This window comes from Parambassis ranga, chromosome 18 (assembly GCF_900634625.1).
Source record: "Parambassis ranga chromosome 18, fParRan2.1, whole genome shotgun sequence".
NCBI lineage: Eukaryota > Metazoa > Chordata > Actinopteri > Ambassidae > Parambassis > Parambassis ranga.
Genome location: NC_041038.1, coordinates 7,448,051 through 7,460,759, shown reverse-complemented (window position 1 = coordinate 7,460,759; position 12,709 = coordinate 7,448,051).

Below are 12,709 nucleotides of genomic sequence, written 5' to 3'. Positions count from 1 at the left end.
CAGCTGATTGGATCTTACATTTAGGTTTAAAGAACAGATCAATATTTGTTAGTTAATAATTCCACAGGGTTAGCAGAGATCATAGAACACTGAGCTAATAATACTTGTTGGAAGTTGGATGATAACATTCTTCTAAAATATAATTAAATTAAATTGCGTGTACAAGACGACAAACTACAACATATTTCGTATGCATTACTGAGCAGTCAGGCTGGGATGATGTTGCTTTCTGTGTTGAGTGTAGACGGGTTCCTACAGGTTTGTATAATCCGTGCTGACACACACTACAACTAGTAATTTGCATAGATTCATGCTTGAAAGCAGTTGTGTACATAGCTGTGTGTCCTAATGTGGTTGTGTGTCTTTGGGTCAGGGTGGTAATCTCTAACATGATTGCCAAGAAAATGGAAGAAACTTGTTGGAGTGGGCAAAGTTAGGCTACGTTCACAATACCAGTCCGTAGTGACTCAAATGTTTTCAGGTGCTGGGAGTCACTTTGGATGAATGTGCATTAAGATAGACATATCTGATACATGCACAAAAATAAATAAAAAATACAAATCTGAATTAAACAATGTGGCTTGCCTTAGCCTTCATTACCCAAATAATGAACATTTACTAAACCAAACAGTTTCAGTGCCATAGTTTGCCCATAGCTGCCCACTAGTTTGGAAAGGTACTTTCTGAGAATGTATTAATTCATTAAATTAATTAAGAAACCTTTATTAGTCCCACAATGGGGAAATTGCTTAAGGCAGTTGGGATCAAACCACCAACCTTCCGGTTATCGGACAACCCTGCTATACCACTGAGCCACTGCCACTTGTATTGTACCAGCACAGTTATTTCTGCTACATACAACTAATAATTTTAACAGTAATCTATAAGTAAAAATCTACAATTCTATACCTAGTTTGACCAGTTAGAGTCCACAAAGAATCAAATGTCCTAGCCCTCTATGTGCACACAGTCTGAAATCTATTAGCATAAATCTCATGGATTGTGGATGAAGGTACTGCATGCCTGGTAAGATCTAAAATTACAGCATGTCTGTGACACATTCCATTTGAATGTATTATGATATGTTAAAAGTGTCTTCATATTCTTGTGTTTAAAAAAAAAAAAAAAAAGCATACGACTCTAATTTATTGGATCCTTCACAGATAAGGGATCTCTGTTCATCTCCACTGGGTGAGCCTCTCTCTAATGTGGCTGTACACTGCCCATAAACAGACATTGAGTGATTAGCACTGTTCTGCCATTGACATCATTTGCATTTTAATAGACCATAATTACAACTCGGGGAAAATAAATTGCAGTTTGAAGAATGTTTGAATTACTCCGACTCTGCGGCTCCTCCTCGTGAGATAGCGGCGAGCATATTGCGGGAGCGGCTTGGATAGTTAATGTCAGGTTCAGAAATGTACAGAGAGGCAGAATTGCAGAGTGAAAAGAATAGAGGAAGACAATGTGGACTGTGTTAATGTCATTCATAGCACAAATGGCAGATTCTGATGTTTCCTATAATTGAGGTTTGGGAGTCGACGAGTGTTTTACAAATCCATGTGATAAAATGAGATGCAGTGTCAGCTGTTGATAGACACCATCAACTATTTATGGGATCAAATCGCTGACCTTTTAGTGTCTCTAATCAGAACACCACCCTTCTGCAGTGTTTTTTTTCTCATTAAGGCCTCTGATAATTGCGCTTCGTCCATGTAATATCCCCCCAGTTTGTCTTATCGCCACACCTCACCTGCTGCGATGTGACACCTTCCTAGGATTTGCTGTGGGGACGTCTAACCCTGGCAGTTAAAGCCCATGTGACCCTGTAAGCAAGAGTGACAACACAATAATACTCCCCACGTCTAGTCTTTCATTGGTGGATTATCAGATTAGAGGCCCCAGTTGTTTATGGGCTCGGTGACTATCGAAAAAGTTGATCTGTCAAGTTTATCTTACACTTGTCGTATCAAGGCAGTATTGGACCATACAGTTGGCTGTGGATGGAAGATAAGGCCGACATAGTTGAATGGAACCTTTGGAAAATGAGAAACAAGGCTTTTCTTTTTTACTCAGGCAACGATACACTTTATCTACTTTAAGAAATGGACCCCACCAAAAGCATTACTGCTTCTTTGGATTCGCTTGATTTCTTTGACCTCTTTAGTGCGACAGCTCTGGCCTTTTTTTCCCTATATTTTGAAAGGAGATATCAGAAATCATCCACCAGTTGTAACACTCGGGTTAGTGGTGTGGAATCACAAGCTTCAAAGAGGACGTAATCCATCCTCTTTCAAGCTGCCCCTTTGTGGCATTTCAAAGACTCACACTGGTATAGGTTCCCTATCAATCAGTTGTTTTGACAAAGTAACAGAGAGGAGGAAGTCCATTATTGAACCCTTTGGATGTGGTTCACTAATTCAGGCTAACTGCTTTCTTTCCATTACAAAGCAGTAACTCTGAAGGTCATGGCCTCCTCAAACATGACCGCCACAAGATATCTGTGAGCAACAGTGAGAAATGAGATCCCTATCTAGAAATCTGGTCTTATCGGATTTGAAGGCTAACATGTAAATGTTTTGATGCCAGGATGGAAAGTTGGAGCTCCTGTTACTGGAGAGAAAATATCCTGATTCTTCAAAGCAAGCGTATATATCAGGATACACGTCATAGGGCTGTGGCAACTGTGTAATTAAAGGATGTCCTATTGATTGATGACTGTTGATTGGATTATCATTATATTTGTTATTGGCATTTTGTGTAACTACAAAACTACAAATCAGCAGCAATTTTGTGTTGTTAGCATGTTCGGCACTATAGAAGCAGTGACACGTGTTTTCAATCTTTTATAAACATACATGAAATTACAAGGCTGAAAAGCCTTAGTTTGAATTTATATAAGCACTTGCCTTATATTTTGGACTTGTAACAGCAGAACACCCTCCCAAAAGGATAATAATAATTCCTCTGTCCCATTCCCATCTTATTTACGGTGCAGTGCACTGGTTTGTCATTTCCAGCCAGTGTGATTATTCACCTGGTGAGCATATTATTCTAGCAAATACCACAGCTATAAAAAAATTCATATTTCATTCCAGGGGTTTGATGAGAGTGCACTGAATACCATTTTCCAAAATACTGGGTATTCTGTGCGACAAGAATATGGCTTCCCTGATTACATTATGCCTCGGAGCTGTGTTTAGCCAAATGTGCATGACTTGCAAGTGAAATGTACAATAGGCTGCTACTAGTGTGTCACATTAAGAAATAAAAAAAGAGGGCTGGAAATAAAGCAAAGCATAGAGGTCGACTTTCATCACACTATTTACATGAAAAAACGAAATTCGTCAGTCTCTAGAAATTAAAACTCAGGAGAAGGTCATGTCTTCCAAGTTACACCAAGGTGACAGCGGGTACTTATGATATTTGAAGTTCTTAAATTGCTGGGTTTTTTTTAACTCTCGGCCTTGAAAGCCCTCAGATATTAAATTAAATTCTGGAGCCTTACAGAAGTACAGTACAGTTTTTGTTAATCGAATACTATTAACGTGGTGCCCACACACACACATACACACAAAGGCATGGTGATATTTTTTTTTTACTTCATACACGACATATTTTCCAGAATAAAACCAGTCCTTGATATTTCAAAAAAAAAAAAAAAATCACGACAAGACGCAGCCTGCAGCACAGATGTCCACCACATGGAATGGACGCAACTCATTTGTTGCACTTTGCAGTTATTTATTTATTTCCCAGGTCCGATGTAGGGAAACATCTGTCACCTTTTGCCTAAGTGCCTGCTTGCATGAAGCATAGACTGCGATTTAGAATAAAACACCCCCATATTGTTTGGCTCTCCTGTCTCTAGCTCAGGTGCACAATCCTGTTAGGCATTTGGAATGCCCTGCTGCTGCTGCAATACAGCAGGCAGGCCCCGAACACCTGGAGACCTCATGTGTGCCACCAGAACTGGCAGTCCATGCCAAGCTATCATTGTTTTTCAATGAGATCACATGGGCTTTTGATTCTTTGTCTTTTAATTGTTTTTGTAAATTTAGAAAGAATCTTTATAAAGTCCATTTACTATGAATATTAAACATGGTTGTAACACACATTTCAAAAGTAATAATCAAATAGACCCTCTTTTTCTTAAGAAAAATGCAAGTGTGATTGCTGCATGCTGAAAGGGTTGCTCTGAATCACAGAACATGCTAAAATCTTAGCTGATTTGGAGATTGAAGCAAGAAAGAATCAAAAAGTCGAATACAGCTTTAGTTTAAAGGTTGAATGGTTCTCATAAACTGTAGAAGACACCTTTAAAATTTGAATGACTGGGCTTCCCCATTCATTGCCACAAGGGCTGAAAATTTGTGATAATAAAAAATATTATGAATAAAAGGGAAATATTACACATACTGTCCTGAATGTGATAAAATTGTTACTTGGATGGTTTCAATAGGTGGCTGTATGCTGTGCCACAAATTGAGACATTCTGTGTGAAAACAGACCAGAAAAGCCTTGTGTAGTCTGATTGGTCATCTCAAGTGGCCTGAGCAGGCATCACCTAGCCTTCAGAATCAGCTCTGTGCTGCAGTGCTGCTAATAAACAAGAAAACATTTAACTGGCTGGACAATTTGTGTATGATTGCAATGTCTACTATTGTTTTCCAGGAAATGCAAAACGAGAAATCGGGGAAGATAAAAACAAACTGGAAAAACATGTTTATTTTGCTAAATGGAGGCAAAAACTTCCGTTTTCAGAGCAAATAAATGGAAGCCGACACTTGTTAGCTGGCATGATCAGCGCCGTAAAATCCCTTAAGTGCTCCTGTGCCCCCTTTCCGTAGTCCTTCTCCTAATGACAGCCAACCCACCGCCGAAGTAATTAATTAAACTGGCAAGCTGCCACACTTGTGGAACAAAATCTGACGCTCATGTCTGAAGTATCTGAAGTGTCACCCAAGATAATGGATGTAGGAGAGGTTTCTAATTCTCGGAGCCCGGCCCTGAATAGCACCAGTAGCCATCTGTATTCTCGTTTCTGCAGCGCTCACTAAATCAACACACTCGACACAAGCCTGAGGACGCCTCTGCACGATCATGCATGACAACATCAAAGCTTTTCTTTATTGCCTCCCCTCTTCATTTTCAATCCCCCTCCCCTTCCCAACTGCGATCTGGAGCTAAAAGCAGAGGTACCATTGCAAATATCATCTTGGGGTTAAAGCAAACACTGAAAATCCTAGCTGTTACTTGATAGCCATGTTCAAGGATGATTTTATCCTTGCAAAGATGCCAAATACACCTGCACGCTCATGGATTACTAGGGACAGATTTGTAGCCTGATCTGTAAATCTGCGGCCTTTGAAAAGACCCCCACCCTCCACCCCCTCCTAACAGCAACAAATCATTACACTGCTCCACATTCTTCAGGATCTTCGCTTAATTGCCTGTCTGTTTTCCTACCTCAACATATTGACAACTATAAATCTCTACAATGTCGGATGAGTCAAATCCCCAGATTTCCATGAGCAGGATGTTTCAATGATGAGCTGGATCTGTCATTTGGGAGCCACTCAGCACCCACAAACAGATTGAGCGGGCACCCAAGATGGATATGTCGACACTTCATTCTACATATCTCTATTTAATGATATTATATTTCATTTCCAGAGCAAAGAAAACACCATTACCCAAAGCAGTGAGTCGTAACAAGGCATTCTGCAACAGATTCCATTCCTCCTTGGTGGTACAGTAATTGGATTACAATCGCAGATAACACAAAGTTTGAAAATGATTGTATTTGTTTCCTTTTTGTTTTTTGCGTGTTACATACTAAGACCAACTTTGCACAAAGTTAAAGACATAGAAGCTGTCTTCAAAATTTGTTCAATTCATCTTTTTATTTCATGCTCACATTAGCATACAGGAGAAAATAGCTGAAAAACCAGCAGGGAGGTCAAAAGAAAAGGTCCTCAGGCAGACGCTAGCATGATTTCTGACAATCCATTGCCCAGGCCTATATTGATAACTAACCTAAAATGCATTTCCTGGTAACTGTGATTAAGTGCTTTGAGAGCCATTGCGGGTTTTGAAAAGTGTGCCCCGTTGTTTTGGCCACAGACTGAAAAGCAGTTATCATTTCAATGGGAGCAATATACTCACAGGGGGAAAGGACAAAGAGGTCGGCAGAAGTGGAGTAAGTGCTCCCTCCGGCACAAACACTAGGCCATTCAAAAGGCCCTAAAGACAGACCAGGGGAAATTGATTTCAGCTTTATTCGTGGTCAAATGCAACTGTATTGGTGGGGTGACCCAATGGTGGAAGCGTCCACTCGAATTAGGAAACCATTTGGAAGATATGGCCACATGTGAATGGCCGGTCACACACTACGACTACAATAACATTATTTCACACATCAAAACATCTAGAGGTCGCCTGGTGCTCCCGTACGGTGTGTGATGATCTTTTTGTTGGAGCTACCCCCCCCCCCCCCCCCCCCCCCACATGTACTAAAGTACTTTGTGACAAGTGCACTGTATGGTCTTCATTGGTAAAACTGAGCAGTGACACTGTAAAATGTTTCTAGGTCACTGTCATTGGCACAAATTACATAAAGACATAAAAGCTTTTGCTACCGGCTGCATGCATTTCAACAAAAGCGGGAACAGCGTGCATTTATTCCTGCCATTGATGATAGAGAGTGCTTTCAGCTCCCACCACCATCCCTCAGGATAACATGTACAGTATGCCAGCTGTCTGATAGGTTTGACACCAACTGAACCGGTATGTTTTGAATGAATATTTATTTATTTAGTCAAGTGCTATTTGGTTATTCACAAGTATGGTGGAAGCCATTCACATCACATTGAATGTACAAATTTCCACAAAACTTTGGCTCTACTCCATCAGTGAACTGATGGCACATTTCTTTGAGCAGTAAATGAAACAGACCTTTGTTCAAGGCTTGTAAAACCTGTCTACAAACATAACCAGCTCATCTTCATCGGAAAACCAGTAGTAGCTGGTAGTAGTGGAGAAGCTTGTTGCAGATGAGATCAATTTTCCTCTTCATTATGACACCTAATGAATTACATCTGAGGCCCAACACAGGCGGCAATTCCCTGAGGCTAACAAATAAAGTGTTAAAAATCGCAGTTCTCCCTGCAGCCTCTAGGAGCTTTCATCATAAGCAAGTCAATCACTACAGACTCCCATTTTAATCTTTAGAGCAGAAATAAACATGTTTACAGCCTGGTACACACTGATGGGTACTGATAGGTTCCCTTGAAGATACAAACTATGTTCTTTACCCCTAGCCTTTTTTAATTGCTTAACCCAAACCATGAGTGAAAACAAAGCAGATTCTCATGAGTCAGTCCACCAATCTGCATACCACCACCAATTCCAGCCTACCTCCTAACATGGACTTTCCCAGCTATATTGGTCCCATGATGACGTCCGCTCATACACCCATATGTTCAGTTGTGGCCATCCAGCTTAATGTATGTGTCATATCTGGGGGATGTGTTATCGACCAAATGAGATATTTTTTTTATAAGGACGTGTTAAATCCCACACAGGAGCCCAGTGTCCTTGTTGCTACATCTACCAGCACAGCCCTGTTTATGGCAGTATCATATATTCCCTTATAGATTTCATTTGTAGTCGACCTGTTGTTTCCATGTAAAGCTGCGCTACTGACAACATGAGGGGCGGTCAATCACTGTACTTTTTACATTTTGACTTTTGTGTTGGTAGACCCACCATATCATTTACAGTGGGGAGCCATTTTTTAGAAAGTTATTAAAATGAAAGCTATGTATGTCAAGATTTGTGATTTATCCTGAATGAACATGGTTTCTTGAAACATGGTCTGAAGTGTACTGGTGAGTAGCATGAGTTACAGTACCTTCTTGGCTCAACGCAAGTACATGATTTGGAGTGTGCATGGATGTTTCACATCCAATCATTCTCTTGATCTTCTTCCTCATCAGGATCATTTTACAGTCCCTGTAGAGCGCTGTGGGAGCTCTGTGCTTATGCTGTGTATATACATGATTTTTATGTGTTTGCTTTGCTCACTACGGTGCAAATCTGCTTCATTGAAGCGCTGATTTGCAGCCTGAAAAAGAAAAACTGCCTTTTTTATTTCTCCCTCCAACCACCATGTTTATACACGCTACAGTATATGAAAGAGGACAAGCGCATCGGTACGGAAAAGAGGGCTGCAGCAACCATCGCTGTGTTGCTTCAACACCACGAACCTCGGGGCTTTGCTGACTGCCAAGCTGCAGTCACCCACAGAGCTGTGTGCTTATTTTCTCTGCCCTCGTCTTGACCATATGGAGCGCAAGGGTCACAGGGACACTGTGTATCACACATTTGTCTATGTGTGTGTATACATGTGCGCCTGTATATGTACTGCCTGCTTGCAAAATGAGCCAAATGTGCTCACTGGTGTTTGTGGATTTGGCAGTGGGGTGCATAGATTTTGTCAGCATTTGCATTTTCCTGCCAGCTAAGAATACTTTTATTAGCTCTACCAATATAGATGCAGAAATCAGATCTCTTTGTGTTGGAACTCACACAACCAATGTGTTCTCTTCTCAGTTTATGCAGTAAAAACATTTATAAATTTACAGCAACAAATCCCTCTACTCATGTGACCGGCAGACTATTCCATCAGACAAGTGTAAGGAAAACCCCAGAAGATAAATGTTAAAGCCAAAGGTCAGCGACACTCTATAGGTGCGAGATGATGAAGTGTCTTTTTACTCCACTGCCGGCAGATCCGGGGTCAAGTTGTCAGAGCTGACATGGTGACATAGTAGCAACCTCACACTTAATCACCATATTAATACACCCATCACAAAGCCCTAATGACACCGCCACTGGCCGATTAATCTCCGAATTTGATTTAGCAAGTGTCCATTCATCATAACTGACTGCTTCAGTATGCAATCAATATGGCCCTTTTAGCACTTCGGACACCTAGACCTCAAGAGGTACACACAGTCATGGTGTGAACAGTGTTATGATAAAGTAAATGCTTGCACAGGCCAAAGGGGAGAAGCATCAATCACATTGCAGTGCATATATCGGCGGCACCTTTTCTTCAGGGTTTCCTGATCAGCCACTTTGGATGAGAAGCAAAGGCTCAAGCATCCAAACTCTCACGAACACGCTACATAAAAATGTCCTCCACAACCACAGTGAAACCTGGAGTCAATAAATAATTCATCCTCATAGTTGGGAAACATGTAGCATTATAGCCACTTTGCTCGCGGCTCACAATTTACTTGTGTAAAGTTGTTTATATTCCTGTATCTTGGAATAAGCTGTTTTTTGCTAGTGCACCTTGTCAGTATCCCTGCATGCTCGCGCTTGGACACACACTCGCCCATATATACACGCAGCATCAAGCCGCAGGGCGAAGGCAGCTCTGCTCACTCAAGGGGAAAGTGAACAGCTGTGCCTGTGACAGCTGGAGCAGTCATGACATCCCTTCACCAAATATCAGGGACGGCTTTGGACACAATGGCGTATCAGCCGAGAGGGGTCCATTTACAACCTGGACGAGATGCCAAGGCTCTAGCCTGCAACCAGGCTGAGCTCAGTTTTTCCTCCACGCATTTCCAGTGATAATGTGAGAAGTAATGAGTTTCTCCTTGGTCTGCAGCCCATATAATAGTCCCCCATTTGCTTCAAAACAAGCCCAATAGAGCAAATTAGATAATGTTGTGCCTGTGAAAAATGAGCTGAATGCTAATGTTTATTTTTGGAGGTCCAGTTTCGATGATGATTCTTCATTAGATTCTCACCAGAATCTTTCAATTGCTTACATTTTCCAGTCCTAAACTGCATGCTGGTAAATTCATTCAGAGCAAGAAAGAAAGAAAAAAAACATCTGCTGGATATCTAAAAAAAAGAAAAATATTCAGGCTCAGGCAAAATTATGCATACATGTTATTGCATGTTAGCACTGTCTCTAATAACCCTCATGTATGTGTTGTTGTTTGAAATATTAAAAATGATGGATGTCTAAAATGTGTTAGAACCAGTCATAACTGTGGAAGCAGCATAGAAAAAAAGAAATCAGTGTACTATGCAAATGAGCATAATCACCTTCAGCCCCTTTAGCACCAGACCGATTTTAATTACACCTTAATTTCGTGTATAAATACCCCCAATTCAGACGAGCTGCAGCAGTAAGCCCCAGCAGAATAGACTGTGTGGGAGGACTGTATAGGTACAGATAATTACAACTCACTGTTATGGACTCCTGATTATATGAGGTGCTGGCCATCATACAGTCTCCAAATACCACTGAATGAAGTTCATTGGGGTGATAGATTGAAGTATATCACAGGTTTGGCAGTGTTGTCATGTGAACTGAATACCTGACCGGTCTTTTTATCTTGACGATGCAGCCTGGCCAGCCCATTTTGTGATGTTAACACAAGATAACTAAGACAGCAAGGGCATATGACTGACTTCAGGTTATAACAGGAGGAAAAAAAAAACACTCACTGTCAACCGCTTAAGAGCTGGATTTTCCCCTATCAGACGTTTGGAAAACCATTCATTTATTTAAAAGACTTATGGTCGTGTTTTGTGGGTACGTTTCCAGTTACTTGTCTGAAGTTTCCAGGTTTTAATTAACTTGATAACATTAAGTGTTTTTACAGATGCGGCCACATGTTTGCTTTTTTCCCCTTTTGATGTAGTGGTGAAAAAAAAGATGTACGCTCGCTTCTGTTAATGTGATGTACTTTGGGAACTTCAGAATATGTACCTGTGAAATGAGCCCAGACTGAAAACAGCAAAGCCACAGTCCATCTTGAGGACCCATTAGTTGAAGTTGAATGACTGGATTTGCTCTATAAATAGAGGCTTTTTTCTCCTGCAGGGACTGAAGATTGAGCATTGTTGAAAACACCGGAGGAGCATATGCTTAGGCACAGCTTGTTGCAGCCTCAGATGTTCCTTAACAGTTGATTTCCTCAAGTTGCATTTCCTTTTTTTTTTTCCACCACGTTATTGTGCTAATTATTTTTCGGCACGTTCCACTTGGGTGGTTCGCAACTCGGACTGCACAAACTAAACCAAACACAAGGGCTGCTGAATGTCTGCCCAGCTGTGTGACACATTGCTTTTTGAATGCTATTGGCTTGTTTTGAAATGCTTATGAGAGCTGATGTAGCGTTTTCTTGCTCTTAGCTTCTGTAGTCAAATAAGATTTGTTCAGAGAACATTTCCTGCAGAGCTGCTGTTTATATTCAGGTAATTTCATATATATATCCTGTTTATATATCCTGTTTAGGTTGATTTGTCTTCTACTGTACTACCATGCTGGAAGGCTCACAAAGCCATGCCACAAGCAATTGCCATTGACAACAGCATACACTGACATGCAGGCAGAACAGCAATACAGTCAAAGAGAAGTGTCATTGTATTACTTGTCACGCTAAATTTTCTGGTTATATATTTTGCACACATTCCCCAGACACTCTGCTTGGAGCCTGTGCTATCTGCCGTGATATAAACTGTACTTTTCGTGTGCACACCTGTATTCACCTAAATCCAAACTACTATTCATTTTATGCTAGGAGAAACTTGACCTGACTGTAAAATCTCATGACTTCAGCATTCCAGATATGATCTTGTCTAAAAAAAAAATGTCAGCATGGAGATTCACAGTAAATCTGTCACTGTCGCTGATGTGTCTGCAGGCTAGATGATTTAAAAGAAATCAGCTGGTAGAGGGTTTTTTTTTTGTTAAAGAAAGAAAGGCAATGCATATTTCACATCCCTTTCAGAGAGAGAGCAAAAAAAAGGTGCTGGCTGTTCTATAACTGGCTTGCCTACTGAGGTCAGGGGTTCTATGCTTGAGTGCCCATATTTGCATCTTTGACTCGGTCTGGCCCAGTGAGGAAGAATGAGCTGTTGCATCTCCTGTGATGTGCAAAAGTGAGAATGTACAACAGCGTTCAGTGAACTACGTGCGCTCCACTGATCTCAGCGTGAAGCTATTTTACCGCAGCAGGCTTTTTTTTTTTTTTTTTTTTTTTTAATATACAAATGCAAAAACACACGAAAATGGGGGCAGGCTTTAATGGGAGCACATGAATACCGCCTGAATGAGAAACACTATGCAACATGTAAAAGTGTGTTGCCTAATTTTATTTACGCTTTCAGTAAAAGTGCACATGGTAGTCATTCCATTCTGATTTTTTGCTCTTTCCTTGCATTGTAGGTCCATATATCACCACTATTTTCCACTCCCCACTTATCATGCAGGATCATAACAACAATAGTAACCACAGGCATTTGAAGTGCTGGGCTATATGACCCTTGTTTGTCATTCCCAAGCTACTACGCTCTCAATCCGTGCAGTCAAGGTGAAATCTGCATCAGTTTCTCATATTTACATATGAACTAATGATTCCCCTGTAGGCTCAATGTGGCCTTCCAAATACATGGTGCAACCGAGGGTGATGTATAGTACTAGTGGGCAACTAAAGCTGGTGACTAACATAGTCTGATACATGGTTTCGCAGCATAATTGCAGCTCCCAGCTGAATAGGCCATAAGCCAACAGAGACCTACTGACCTTGGTGAAAGTTACAAAAGGGCCCCATGCCTCTACATGACCCATTTTGTCACCAAGAATCTCTGCTAAACAGCTCTGAAAGGCTGT